This window comes from Dromiciops gliroides, chromosome 5 (genome assembly GCF_019393635.1).
Source record: "Dromiciops gliroides isolate mDroGli1 chromosome 5, mDroGli1.pri, whole genome shotgun sequence".
In the NCBI taxonomy this organism is placed as follows: Eukaryota; Metazoa; Chordata; class Mammalia; order Microbiotheria; family Microbiotheriidae; genus Dromiciops; species Dromiciops gliroides.
In genome coordinates this window covers 188580130-188595892 of record NC_057865.1, presented here as the reverse complement: position 1 = coordinate 188595892, position 15763 = coordinate 188580130, and the positions used below count along the sequence as shown (strand labels likewise).

Genomic DNA, 15763 nt, shown 5'->3' with positions numbered 1-15763 from the left:
TGAAAACAGAGATTAAGTGACTTTTCCAGGGTCACACTATGTGACAAAGTGAATGGTTGTTTGTGAACCCAAAAACTTCTATGTCACCTCACAGAGAGCAATAGAAGTGCCAAATACAATAAAAGAAGAAATTTTTTAAAAACATAGAAAGAAAATTGACCCAGAAAAAAAAGATTGACTAAAGAAATGAATAAGCAAAAAAATGTTTTCAACAAAAAATATGAACTATTATGGGATTTTCAAAATCTTGAAAATAATGTACCATAAAGGATGACTATAAGATTATTTAGAGTCATTCAATAATGAAAAATTAGGAAAGACCTAGAAACTATAAAGAGAAAAATAAAATCAATGAAAGAAACAAAAGCAAAAACAAGAGATTAAAGATACACACAAATCTGGAAAGTTCACTGTAGTTTCTTTTTTAAGAGGTAAAATGTATGGAGAATAGAATGGTCTTGATCAAAGGAAAACAAAGGTGGCTAAAATAAAATTAAAAAATAAAAACTGGAATATTGGCAACCCCGCAAATGAAGGCAACAAGACTAGAGGCTAGAGCTTCAACTAGCAACCTGGTAACCATTTGTCTCTAAGTCAAATGTAATGAATAGGCTGAATTCCATATTTCAAGAAATTATACAATAAATTTTTCCTTTAGATATTGAAAACAGAAGACAGAAAAGATTGTGCAAATACAGAGGAGGCTAATGGGGAAGAATTCCAAGTTAATTTCAACCAGAAATACAGTTATCAAATTCTGGAATCTTCCAGCCTCATCCTTCAACTGAAACTACCCTTTTTAAAGTTACTAATTGTGTCTTAATCACTAGATCCAATCTTTTCTCAATCTGCATCCTTTTTGTCTGCTCTACAGAATTTTGACACTATTGATCACTTCCTCCTGAATACTCTCTTCTCTACGTTTTCATGACACTGTTCTCTCCTTCTACCTGTCTAATAATTCTTCTTCAATCTCCTTTACTTTATCTTCATCCATGGCAAATCCCCTAACCATGGTTGTCTCCAAAGGCTCTATACTGGGCTCTCTTCTCTTCACTATCTCACTTAGTAATCTCATCCAATGGAATAAAAAAAAATTGGATTCAATTATTATCTTTATGCATCATATTCCCAAATTAAATATGCACATGTTATGCATGACACATATATGTATATACTCTAAATACACATTCATGTGTACATAAATACAAACATATTATAGTTCTGGTCTCTCTACTGAGCCCCACAGCACCAACTACCTTTTGTACATCTTGAATATAGGCATCTCAAACTCGACCTGCCAAAAATAGAATTCTTAGGGGGCAGCTATGTGGCACAGTGGATAAAGCACCAGCCCTGGAGTTAGGAGTACCTGAGTTCAAATCCAACCTCAGACACTTAACACCTACTAGCTGTGTGACCCTGGGCAAGTCACTTCAGCCCAATTGCCTCCCTAAAAAACAAAACAAAACAAAAACCTTCAAAAAATCTAGTCTCTTCCTCCCTATCCAGAGTCTTCTTATACCTTATTCCTTTTCCATACACATTACAATCCAGACATGCTGGCCTATTTCTTATTTTTCACACATGATAGTTTATCCCCCATTTCTTGCCTTAACACTAGTTGTCCCTCATAGAAGGCTTTCCCACCTAATCTCTATTTATTTGAATCCCTGACTCCTTTCAAGACACTCTTTTCTCTCTCCTCTCTATCCCCTTCCCTCTTTCATTCTCTGTCTCTATCTCTCTGTCTCTGTCTGTCTCTGTCTCTCTCTGTCTGTCTCTGTCTCTCTGTCTCTCTCTGTCTCTGTCTCTCCCTCCCTCCCACCCTCTTTCTTTCTCTCTAGAGTAGCTGACCTCCAAGTCTCTTCTAGTTCTAAATATATGATCTAAAGTCCTTGGCATTATCAAATGGTTCAACTTTAAAAAGAAAAAAAAGAACATGGTTTTATTATAGGAAATAACATTAAAGAAGATTCTTTAGCATCTCCTTTGTTGATATACCCTTTGTTGATTCCACTTGACTTGAAGCTGAAATCTCATGTGTCATCTCCTCCATTAGAATATGAGTCCTGGGGGCAGCTAGGTGGCACAGTGGATAAAGCACCGGCCCTGAATTCAGGAGGACACGAGTTCAAAGCCGGCCTCAGACACTTGACACTAGCTGTGTGACCCTGGGCAAGTCACTTAACCTCAATTGCCTCACCAAAAAAAAAAAAAAAAGAAGAATATGAGGCCTTCGGGGCAGCTAGGTGGCACAGTGGAAAGAACACCAGCCCTGGATTCAGGAGGACCCGAGTTCAAATCCAGCCTCAGACACTTAACACTTACTAGCTGTGTGACCCTGGGCAAGTCACTTAACCTCAATTGCCTCACCAAAAAAAAAAAAGAATATGAGTCCTTCAATATGTTTAATATGATTGTAATGTATACCCTATATCAGATTGCTTGCTGGCTTCAGGATGAGGGAGGGAAGGGAAGGTGGGAGAAAAGATTGGAACTCAAACTCTTATAAAGCAAGTGCTGAAAACTATCTTTATGTGTAATTGGAAAAAATTAAAGGTCTTAGAAAAAAGAATATGAGTCCTTTGAAAACTGGAACTGTCTCTGCATTTCTATTTGAATCACCAGAACGTAACACTGTGCTTTGTATATAATGAGCACTGAATGACTTTTTAATTCATTCATCCATTTTATAGGATGCTGTATGATAGTCATTAAACAATAAATAGCCAATAGATATTTATTAAATACCTACTATAGACTAGGCCCTGTTAGAAAGAGCACTGCTTTTGGTATCAGAGGACCTGGGTTCATATCTTTCATCGGGTGCATGCTAATTCTGAGACCCACAATATCACGGAACCTCCCTAAACCTCAGTTTCTTCATCTGTAAAATAAGAGATTTGGACTAGATAATCCTCTGAGATCCTTTCCAGCTTGAGTTCTATGATCCTATTACTCCTTCTCTTGAGTTGCTTGAAGTTCACAGGAGACAAAATCCAAAACCCTAAAAGAACGCAATGGTAAAAGACACGGCCTCAGGGGGCAGCTAGATGGCACAGTGGTTAAAGCACTGGCCCTGGATTCAGGAGTACCTGAGTTCAAATCCAGCCTCAGACACTTAACACTTACTAGCTGTGTGACCCTGGGCAAGTCACTTAACCCCCATTGCCCCGCAAAAAAAAAAAAAAAAGTCACGGCCTCAGATGGTGATAAGTAAATGAACAAAGTATGGGTCATAAACAAAACTGGAGATCACATCACAAAGAAGAAATTTGATATTATACATATTTGGTGGGATCAGATCCATAACCACCATATGACTCTGAAAGAGTCTACTTTATTCAAAAGAAACAGAATTAAGGAAAAGGGTCTAGGGAAGATTGGATGAGCGGCATATATTGAGATGTGCTCGTGTGGGGAAATTCTGGAAATAGAATGCAGGCAGCATGGTGAAAAGCATTCATGTTAAAGATCAATGGAAGGAGAAATGGAAGCAATACGGTCATCAGGATATACAGACATACCTCAGAGATACTGCAGGTTCATTTCCAAACCATCCCAATAAAGCAAATATAAAGCAAGTCACATGAATTTTTTGTTTCCCTGTGCATAGAAAAGTTATGTTTATACTATGCTGTAGTCTAATAAGTGTGCAAAAGTATTTGGTCTTAAAGAACAATGTATATACCTTAATTTTAAAATTTCTTTATTGCTAAAAAATGCTAACCATCCTTTGAGCCTTCCACAGTTGTAATATTTTTGCTAGTGGAAGGTCTTGCCTCAGTATTGAGGGCTGAGGACTGATCAGGGTGATGGTTGCTACAAATGGCCTAAAGAGAGAGAAAAATGAAATAAATGAAGAGTTTGAGGAGACAACACAAGCCTGTCATTGAGGCATGATAGAGTAGTGACAAGGGACTTCACTTGTGTCTAGGACACTCCACTGCCATATTCTGGGTGCCACCAAATTTGAAAAAAATTCCAATTTTTTTAAAACATGAAAAGACTAGAATTTGCAAACTCTAGGCCAATGAGGTTGACCTCAAATTTTAGGAAAATTATAGAATTCATTTTTTTAATACCTAGGACTTCAATACTCCCTCCCTCCGCCCCCCACACAAATCCAAAATTGCATTTATAAAAATTCCATTCTCCTTCTTCCTCCCAGCCCTACATCTCAACTTCACATATCTTTTACTTGTTAGATTATAAGAGAATATGGGGGGCAGCTAGGTGACACAGTGGATAAAGCACCGGCCCTGGATTCAGGAGGACTTGAGTTCAAATCCAGCCTCAGACACTTGACACTTACTAGCTGTGTGACCCTGGGCAAGTCACTTAACCCCCATTGCCCCGCAAAAAAAAAAAAAGAGAGAGAATATGAATGTTATAACAAGCAGTCAAGACACTATGAACCACAGTGATGGTGGGAATGGGGTGAAGGATGGAGGGAAGGAAAAGTGACATGAGGAATTTGATATAATTAACCCAGTCTTGGAAGATTTTCTGGGACAGATGGGATTTAGAGAAAGTTTGCAATGAGGGGACAATGGGGTCTTGGTCATTTTCATCATCTGTGTGTATATATGTATTATTATATGTATTTATGTGTATACACACATACATATAACATACACATGTGGGAAGAGAGGGAGAAGTGATTTATATATTGTGTTTGTATATATACATATCTATGTATTTATAGACATGTAGGTATATAATTATATATACATACAAACATACATACTTATTTCCTTCTACCACTTACATACTTACTCATTTGCCTTATTTACCTTACTTACTTATTTACTTACATACTTACAATCACCTCTGAGGCTTAGCTTTCTGTCTATGGGCAAGTCACCACTTATTTAAGCTTCACTTTCCTTATCCATAAAATGGGAAGAATAATAACTAATTCCTCCCTCACAGGTTGGTTGTGAGGCTCAAATAAGTCGCTGTGTCTAGAACATTTAGCAATCTTAAAATGTCATCTTTATTATTCTTTTTATTATCATTCATTTCAGATGAGCTTTCTTGGATCCCTGTGTTTAGGCTGCCATGAGAATGTGTGCCTGAGGGGAACTCAGGATGCATTTGCCATGTGGGCATCCAACAGGCAAAAATAGAGTCCTACATGCCCTCCCCCACACCAAGTCTTGAAGGCAAATACAGCTCCACAGTGTAAACCAATGATTCCTTTCCCAGCATTTCTCTTGAGGCAGGCTCCAGAATATTTACTGTGGCCCTTAGTATATCTGAATCATGTATTTAATTAGACCTTTGCTCCCAGGCACATCATCCTTTAATAAATTGCTTCAGAAAATCTCTAATTATGGTTTTAGAATCCACATACACATCCAGTCTACAAATTAATTTATATTAATAACAACCTTAGTGGTAAGATACCATTTAAGGCCAAAATGTAATTGTTTTAAATTAAAAGAAACTCCATCTCTTTGGTTAGGGTATTTTTCCTCTCTTCTTCCAGCTATTTCAGGGAAAGTAATAGTCAAATGGATCCCCCCACACACACACATTTGGCTTCAGGAAAAAAAATTCTTCCTCAGTAACATAGTCTGTGCCAATCCTTTGCCTGGAATGAGTATGCACTGCCAAATGTCCACAAGTCTGAATCCAAGAGCAAATAACGAAAATATTGTTGCAACTTTCCTTTCTGAGCTTGCCAGTGCCAACCTAGCAGTGAACAGTGGGAGCCTTTGACTCTCTCCAGAGTCAAAAATAATATGATGGTTGTAGACAGTCAGGAATGGGAGAAAAGAACCTGTGTCTGGTTGTCTGTAGTGTGTTAGGGGAAGCATCTCTTTATTGTCGACCATGTTTTGGGAACACTATCTGAGAACTGGCATTCCTAAATGAGGGCTTTAATACAAAATTCCTCTGATTACCTTGGCAGATCACTTGAGAGTGTCTGTGTAGATTAAGTCTCTGGCATGCACATGAGCCCTAGGCTGCTGTTTATAAACTAAACCTCCCATTTGAGCAAAAGGGGAGTGTTGTAAGTTCCCAGGATAGCTGAAGACTACTATTTCCACCCATTCCAGGCATAAGTGGCAATGTCAGTCAGTATAAGATGAATATGTATGTGAGATTGTTTAAATATATAAAGATAGAAACTGAGATCTGTGTTGTTTGAAAATATATAGGGGTGCCTCTACCTCTCCCAAGTTTTATTGTTACTTATATATTGCTACTTATAAATTAGAGGCTACTGCACCAGTTTTAGGCATTAAGCATTTATTAAAGTATATTAAATGTTAGTAGAGAGAGCACATTGCTCAGAATTGGAGTTCAAAAGCCCTACATACCTAGATAGAAAAGAGAGAGAGTAGAAACCGAGTGGCTGACTTCTCCAGCATCCCAGACCCAGTATAAAATCCCAGGATGGGGAGAGATGCAGTGAGAAGAGCAGGGGAGACAAGAGAGTGAGGGCCCTTGCCTGAAGAGTTTTTATTCTCTCTCAGGTAGTGATGGGTCACTGCACATTGATCCAAGCTAATTGGCTAGTCCATTGATTGGCATAATTTGAGGGTGGTTGCTTAGGTGAGTTAACTTCCTTTAGGTAGTCAGGAAGGTCAATCTGCATTTCCTTTGCAATTCTCCTGACTCTGGACTGGCCTTAAAAGAGGTCATGCAAGGCTCCCTCCACTGGGGGGGAGGGCCTCTGGGACCCCCAAAACCCATTATTTTCTCACAGATCTAATCTGGTCTTGCCTATCTCCAAGGGGACTGCCCTTCATCTTGGGAAGGGGCAGGTTAGAAACAAGATGACCATGGCTGGACAATCTCTCTTCTAGCCTCCAAGAAGTTCATTGGACTACAATCATTTCTACTTGCTATAAATATCTTTAACCTAGGGATATAATTCTAAGGGATTGAGAAGGAAAGCTGCTTTCTGACCACTATCAAAAAGAATAGGGAGCCCTTAGCTTACACCTACTAGCTTAGCCCCCTTGGCCCTTTCCCAATGAAAACTGGTTACACGGATGACCACCACGAAGATTGAATAGCAAGTAAAACATTGATCCAAGCAAAACAGAAGACAGGGGAGTTACACAGATCAAAACAAACCAAATAAACATAATAGTAAAAGAACTCCTGGAATCCATATCAAACACCTTAGTGCAAACCAAGAGAAAAATCTCACCATAATGACATCCATTCTCAACAGTGTCTAGAGTTCCAAGTGCTGGAAGTCAAGGGTCCTAATTGTGTGTCTGCTTCAGGGCAGCTAGGTGGTGCAGTGGATAGAGCACCAGCCCTGGAGTCAGGAGGACCTGAGTTCAAATCTGGCCTCAGACACTTAACACTTACCAGCTGTGTGACCCTGGGCAAGTCACTTAACCCCAATTGCCTCACACACACACAAAAAAAAAAGTGTGTCTGCTTCCTCCAGCACTTCAGGGCTCCAGTCTACCATTCAAAAGTTCATGATCCACCTTCCTCAGGTTCTCTCCTAAAATCTCTGAAATTATTTCAAGGCCCTAACATAGGTACACAGTACCAAACTCTACATTCTCTCAGGCAGGAGTCTTATCTCCTTTACACCAAACAAAGCAAGCCCTCTCCTACCTCAACTGGGTGGGAATGGATCTTATATCAGGAAATTAACATTGCCTCAGCCATCTGATGCCAAATTACCTTTCTTTTTCAATGAATCTGATCACTTCTTAAGTTGCCACGCAGAGATTTGGAGGATGAAGGTTGCAGAATGAGGGAAAAGGATTGTAGAGAGTTGAGAGGAGATGCGATGAATCTTTTCAGCCTTAAACAAGTTCCTGTTAGGCAGGATCTTGGGTCCTTATCCCTATTCCCTAGTGAGTGTAGTAAGGTATGGACAGGAGGCCTCCCTCTGCTCAATGATATTTTCTGATAGTTATAAGTGTCTGGGATTATTACCAGGTGTGAGGATCTCCACCAAGAATACTAGGAGCTCTTCCCTTGAGCTATCCTGGGTAATCATTTAAAATGGTGAGGTACTCTCTTGATCCAGAGAACCCCACAAAATTATGCAAGTCAAGGGGTTCAAATCTCGGGGTCCACTTCAAGAATACCCAATGAAACGGCCCAAGCTATCACGAGCATGCATATCCGAAAAGCTACCAAGTATTTGAAAGATGTCACATTGAAGAAACAATATGTTCCTTTCCATCCATACAATGGTGGAGTCGGCAGGTGTGCCCAGGCTAAGCAGTGGGGTTGCACACAGAGTCCTTGGCCCAAAAAGAGTGCTGAGTTCTTGCTGCATATGCTTAAAAATGCAGAAAGTAACACTGAACTGAAGGGTTTGGATGTGGATTCTCTTGTCATTGAGCATATCCAGGTTAAGAAGGCCCCCAAAATGCAACGACGTACTTACAGGGCTCATGGTCAAATTAACCCTTACTTGAGTTCCCCTTGCCATATTGAGGTGATACTAACTGAAAAGGAACAAATTGTTCCTAAACCATAAGAGGAGGTTGCTCAAAAGAAAAAGATATCCCAAAAGAAACTGAAGAAACAGAAGCTTACGGCACGGGAGTAAATGGGACATGAATATGCAAATAAAAATGAAATTAAACCAAAAAAGAAAGAATACTAGGAAAGTTCCCACAAGTTCAGTCACTAAGTAGATAGAGCTTCCAAGTGCAGCAAAGTGTTGAAGGGAGAGATTCTCTTATATGGGTCTCTTATATGGCCTCCTTGGTCCCATCTCACTTTAAGATCCTATAATTTTTGTATACTATAGATTATAAATTTACCACTCTAGAAAACCTTAGATTCTCCCAAACCTGCTTCTTCAAGGAATTATACCATTTCTTACTCTTATCTGAATTAGTTATATTCTGGGTTACTAAAATTTTTGTTAAAAGGGAAAAATTAATGTCTCTCCTATCTTTCTTTTTTTTTTTAAGTGAGGCAATTGGGGTTAAGTGACTTGCCCAGGGTCACACAGCTAGTAAGTGTTAAGTGTCTGAGGCCGGATTTGAACTCAGGTCCTCCTGACTCCAGGGCCAGTGCTTTATCCACTGTGCCACCTAGCTGCCCCCAAGGTATAACTCTTTTAAAAAGATAGGAGAGGAGGCAGCTAGGTGGCACAGTGGATAAAGCACTGGCCCTGGAGTCAGGAGGACCTGAGTTCAAATCCGGCCTCAGACACTTAACACTTACTAGCTGTGTGACCCTGGGCAAGTCACTTAAGCCTCATTGCCCCGCAAAAAAAAACAAAACAAAAACAAAAACAACCCCACACACACACACACACACACACAGTTATACCTTTTTAACCTTATGCCTTTACCTTTTACCATCTGAATTATATCTATTCTGGGTTCTTATAATTTGTCATTAAATTGGAAAAATTAATCAGTCTTTCCTATCTATTTAATGTACTACCATTAAGCAGTACATACTTTGCTAAATAAGTAATTTTGTGTAAATCATTAGGCTAGAGAGGAAATGACAAGGCATACACTAAAATTAGGTATCCTAAATGCTGTTTATTGATAATATTGTTTACAGATGAACAAGACCTCAGAAGGGTCCAAGATGGAGGACACCAATCTGCACATGAAAATGGGTATCCACTAGTCAAATGGGCAGCAATCTGCAGAGTAAGAAGAGCTTGGAGGGTAGCAGAGACCAAATGACTCTTGAAAGTTGAAGCCCCCAAAATGATTTCTTAGCTTTCCCTTTCCATACAAGAAAAGTCCCATTTCTTATGTGTGTCAGTAATGTTTCTTGATTCTCAGGGGTTCTAGTGCTAAGGGAATAAAGCATTACCTATTATTTCTCTTAGACTTTTGCTTCAGGATCTTTGAGCATATTTGGTTGAGGGGCTAAAATACAAAGATAAAAAGGGCATGGAGGGGAAGGATAAAAGAGAATCTGACTTCCTTATGTCTGACTTTTCAAAGTTGTTGAGATTTTCCTCATGGCCTTGGCTAAACTCCACAAGCAGTTTGTCTTTTAATTTCCCAAAGTCTGGGGGCTCACCCTTCCACAGAGATAGCAATTGCTCATTAACTAAGGGACTTAGTTAATCAGACTAATTAATTAGTTACCCAGACTTAGTTAATCAGCCTTAGAGAATAGTGTTAACAACAACAACAAAAAAAAAGAACAAAGACTCCATTAAATTTATTCACAGCCTGAATTTCTGACTTAACTTGCAATTCCTGGCCCAGCTGCCAAACTCTAACACATCATATTAGTTCAATAAATAGGGATTTTGTTCAGTACTTCATGTACTGGGGTATCTTGAATCTATGGGACGGAGCAACAGTCAAGTAATGGAGCGAGAATATGCCCTAACACAGCTTCAAAACACACATTTGAAAAGTATATTTTCCTCTTCATTTTCCTTATATCAAACATCACCGCAACTTGAATGATTACTCTGACTTCTGTCTCTGGAGTCAAACAGAACAAATTTCATCTCTTTTTCCTGTGATGCTCCTTGAAATACTGGGAGACAGCTAACATGTCATCACCTCCCTCATCCTATCCTCATTCTCTGCTAAACATCCCCAGATACTTCAATAGATTCAGATTTGAATTCAAATCTTCCTGACTTCAGACCTAAAACTCTATCCACTGAGCCACCTCACTTCCTCCAACATGGTAAATAGTACATATCTAAAACGAAAAGCTAGCATAACACAAAATAGAGATCAGAGTCCTTTGCAACAAGATCAGGTTTGCATTAAGGACTTCCACTGTCACCACTTCTATTTAATACAGTGCTGGAAATGCCAGGTATAGCAATAAAACAAGAAAAAGAAATTGTGGGAATAAACATGAGCAAAGAAGAAAGAAAATTATTGCTATTCACAGATGATATAAGAGTAAAATTAGAAAACCTCAGAGTCAACTAAAATTCATCTTAACAATTAATAGCTTCAGCAAAATTGCAGAATATAAATTAAATCCACAGAAATTTTCGGCATTTCTCTATATTAACAGCAAAATCCAACAGGAGATGCGAGAAAAAGAAATCCCATTCAAAATTTGCTACAAAAGCTATAAAGTATTTGGGAGTGTATTTACCAACATATGACCAAGAACTATATTCATCCAGCTATAAAACACTGTTTACAGAAATAAAGACAGACCTAAATAATTGGAGAAAGAAAAAGGAAAGGAAGGAAGGAAGGAAGGAAGGAAGGAAGGAAGGAAGGAAGGAAGGAAGGAAGGAAGGAAGGGAGGGAGGGAGGGAGGGAGGGAGGGAGGGAGGGAGGGAGGGAGGAAGGAAGGAAGGAAGGAAGGAAGGAAGGAAGGAAGGAAGGAAGGAAGGAAGGAAGGAAGGAAGGAAGGAAGGAAGGGAGGAAGGAAGGAAGGGAGGAAGGGAGGAAGGAAAGAAGGAAGGAAGGAAGGAAGGAAGGAAGGAAGGAAGGAAGGAAGGAAGGAAGGAAGGAAGGAAGGAAGGAAGGAAGGAAAGGAGGGAGGGAGGGAGGGAGGGAGGGAGGAAGGAAGGAAGGAAGGAAGGAAGGAAGGAAGGAAGGAAGGAAGGAAGGAAGGAAGGAAGGAAGGAAGGAAGGAAGGAAGGAAGGGAGGAAGGAAGGAAGGGAGGAAGGGAGGAAGGAAAGAAGGAAGGAAGGAAGGAAGGAAGGAAGGAAGGAAGGAAGGAAGGAAGGAAGGAAGGAAGGAAGGAAGGAAGGAAGGAAGGAAGGAAGGAAGGAAGGAGGGTGGTGACATGAGGCTTAGGATAAATCAGAAGTTTCTCCTGTGAGAAGCAAAACCAAAGGTGAACAGTTAACAGGACAGACATTTTGAGGAATCAAGGGACTATTAAAGTACAGATTGACCAACTAGATATTAGGAAAAACACACTTAAGAAATAAGGGGAGTGGCAGCTAGGTGTCACAGTGGAAAAAGCACCAGCCCTGGATTCTACAAGAGGTAACATTAGAGATTAGAGGATGTGAGTTCAAATGCAGACACTTGGCACTTACTAGCAGTGTGACCCTGGGCAAGTCACTTAACCCTCATTGCCATGGGAAAAAAAAAAAAAGATGAGAAACTAAACCAGAGGACAGATACCCTAGAGAGATAAGCAGAACCAGTTTGGACTGAGCTAGCTTTGGGACCTCCCACCCTCCATTCTGGTCTCCCTTACCCTGGGGAGATAAGTTTGGGTGTGGCTTTGGCCTTTGTGTCCTGAAGAGGGATCCGTTGCCACCCCTCACCCAATTCCTCTAGTCACTACCAGTGGAGGATGGTCCTCCACTCCTCACCCAATTCCCCCAGCTACCACCAGTGGGGGATGGTCCTCCCTCACTAAAGGAACTTTCCACAGTCAAATGGTCACCCTTCCCCCCCATCAGTCCTATAAAAGTACCTGCCAGTCTCCTGCTCAAGGAGATTGGTACCTCTGAGCCATGTGCTTTGTGCCTATCTCCCCATGAGAAGTCCAGGGATTTCTTTCATGGTTTCCCTTCCCTCCCCCCTTCCCTTCCCTTGCCCCTAAATAAACTACCACCTTATTCTAACTGCTTTTGTGTGCAAGAGGGTGTAATTCTTTAAAGAGGAATTCCTAAGAACCCCCACCCCTAACCAAAACCCCATACCCCATTTTTCCCCCATTACAAAAGAAAGAAAGAAAGAAAGAGAGAGAGAGAGAGAGAGAGAGAGAGAGAGAAAATTCCATAGCAGAAAAGTCAGTTGGGCATAGCCACTACCTGACCGAAGGTAGGAGACAGAGATAACCCCAAAGGTCAGGACCATCATTTCCAAAAAAATCCCCTCAATTCTCAGGAATATAACAAGCATCCAGGCTTTTCCCACCCTACCCCAAAAAGAAGCTTTCCATTTTCAATTGGACACCCCATCTATCCTCTATAAAAGCTTTTGCCTTCCTCTCTGTTCATGGAGGACAATGTTTCTAAGCCCTCCTCCCCAGGGGTAGTCTTTGACTTCCCACTAGGTCACTTCTGCTAGTGCCAGATAAAAGACCACTTTAATTCTAATTGGACTGTGTGCAAGAGTGTAATTCTTTACAGAGGAATACCTAAGAACCACCACCTCTCCCAACCCCCCCCCACCCCCTGTCTGTGACAGAGGAAAAGAAGGAAGAAAGGGAGGGAGGGAGGGAGGGAGAGAGAGAGGAAATAAACATTTAAATAGTATCTACTATGTGCCTGGCACTGTGCCAAACTATTTTTTAAAACAAATATCTCATCTGATCTTCACAACAACCCTGGGAAGTAGATGCTATTGTTATCTGCCACTTTACAGTTGAGGAAACTGAGGCAAACAGAGGGTAAATGACTTACCCGGGGTCACACAGCTAGTAAATATCTGCAGCCACATTTGAACTCTGGTCTTCCTGACTCCAGGCCCAGTGCTCTATCCAGTGCCTCTAAGAGGCTAAAAAAGAGAAAAAGGAAAGAAAAAAAAGGAAAAACTGTATCCCCTCACCAAAAATTCAATTAATAAGCATTTATTAAGACCCCCACTACAGAAAGTACTAGATGCTGTTACAGGGAAATGTGGAGGTCCTTAGGTATTCCTCTGTAAAGAATTACACTCTTACACACCGTCCAATTAGAATTAAAACAGTCTTTTATTTGGTGCTGGAGAAAGTGATCCCAAGTGGAAAGTCAAAGACTTCACCCCCATGGAGAAGGTAGCTTAAAAACATTCTCCTCACCGGAAGGGAAGAAAAACAAAAGCTTTTATAGAGGGTAGATGGGGTGACTACGTGAAAATGGAAAGTTCCTTTTTGGGGTGGGGTGGGGAAAACTTGGATGCTTGCCATATTCCTGAGATGTGGGGAGGGATTTTTTTTTTTGAATGATGGTCCTGACTTTTGGGGTTATCTCTGTCTCCTAGCTCCTGTCTAGTAATAGCCACAACTAAGTGATTTTCCTGCTCTAGAATTTTATGTCCCCTTACTTTGTAGGTGTGCCTGTCCTGATACCTAGTCAGCCAATCTATACTTTAATAGTCCCTTCATTCCTGGATATGTCTGTCCTGTTAACTGGTCACCTTTGGTTTTGCTTCTCACAGAAGCTTCTTCTGAGTTATCCTAACTTCCATGTCTGTGCTATACTAGTCACTAGTTATACAAAGATAAATAAAATGAAACAACTCCTTCTCTCAAAAAGACCCATAGACAAGACTGGATCATTGCAGAGAGAGAGAGAGAGAGAGAGAGAGAGAGAGAGAGAGAGAAACAAAGAAAGATAAATAAATTAATAGATAGATGAATAAATAGATAGATAAATGAATAAATAAATGAATAAACAAATAAATGGATGAATAAATAGATAGATGAATGAATGAATGAATGTTTGATCAGAGATCTGTGGGTAGTTACAGTTTTCCTGAGAAAGTAAGAGACACCTCCCTGCCCCCAAACTGAGGATTTGAATTCATTAAGAATAAATGCATGTTTTCTTGGCTTTCTGTGTGTAGCACTGCCTAAGGGGATAGTCCATATGGAGACCCCTCCCCCCTACACACACTTCAGAGAAGGTTCAGTTATCCTCCACAGCTTCCTGACTGCTGTGAGGACACCTTTAATTGATTGCTGAACAGGAACTCTGTGGATATTTATACTAAAAGGGCAACCCCACCCCTTCAGCCTTCTTCCTGCCGGCCTTGAACACCAACTCTCTGAGTTCCAGTAACTGGATGCCTTTCTCCCCACCAAGCAGCTTCTTAAGTACATGGCCTCCATTTGTGTCTCCTTTCCTTAGGTACCAGCCTTGTGACACCTTGAAAGGCAGCTAGCAATTCCTCCCTTCTTGAGCATCGGAGCACTGGGGTATCAGCTCCTAGGATTAGCGACCATAGCAGTAAACTGGCCTAGAGGAAAGAATTCCCCACAGAGAGAAAAACCACTGGAAATGAGAGGGCCTATTTGGTGTCAATCAGGTTGTATTTAGCCTGGGTGAAAAGTAAAATAGCTGATGAAGAGCCCCATGGTACATGTCTAAGCACAGTGACAAACACAACTGACTGAGGCTGACCAAACTTTGTCAATTCCAGACCCTGACTGTTTTGTGGCTCTCCCAAACTATCCCCTCCCAGAGGTTTCAGATGAACTTCCTGGACTTTAGCTTATTATGCAAAAGGATCTTTTGCATTAGATAGGTTCTATCTGTGAGAAACTTACTTTTCCCGTAGGGAAGCTTTTCCCTCTCTGTTTGGTTACCCCATATAAACCCTTTCCCCAGTTCCCATCTTTGGGCATTCTTAGCATCAAGCTAGACCTTCTCTGCTCTGATTAAAGACCTTAATTCTGTTATGTTGATTGTTTTATTCATTTTTAAGCTGACAACAGCTTGCATATTGGCCTCTCAGCAAATTTTAATTATTTTATGATTCTTTATTATACACTTAGCATTCCTTTTCTGAGTGGGAATGAAACTTCTGTTTCCTATTTGATTCCTATTTGTATTCTTTGTTGTTATTGTTAAGGCATTTCAGTCCTGTCTTTCTGTGACCCCATTTGGGGTTTTCTTGGTAGAGATACTGGACTGGTTAGTTATTTCCTTCTCCAGCTCATTTTACTTATGAGGAAACTGAGGCAAAGAAGGTTAAGTGACTTGCCTAGGATCACATAGCTAAGGCCATATTTGGGGAGGGTTTTTTTTTTGTTTGTTTTTTCAGGGCAATGAGGGTTAAGTGACTTGCCCAGAGTCACACAGCTAGCTAGTAAATGTCAAGTGTCTGAGGCTGGATTTGAACTCAGGTCCTCCTGAATCCAGGGCCAGTGCTCTATCCACTGTGCCACCTAGCTGCCCCAGAT

The 15763-nt window shown here is 40.5% G+C and overlaps 1 pseudogene; it reads left to right on the top strand.

Moving 5' to 3' along the window:
• The first annotated feature begins 7995 nt into the window (after positions 1–7995).
• On the top strand, positions 7996–8551 carry LOC122729878 (annotated as a pseudogene).
• The last annotated feature ends 7212 nt before the right edge of the window (positions 8552–15763 follow it).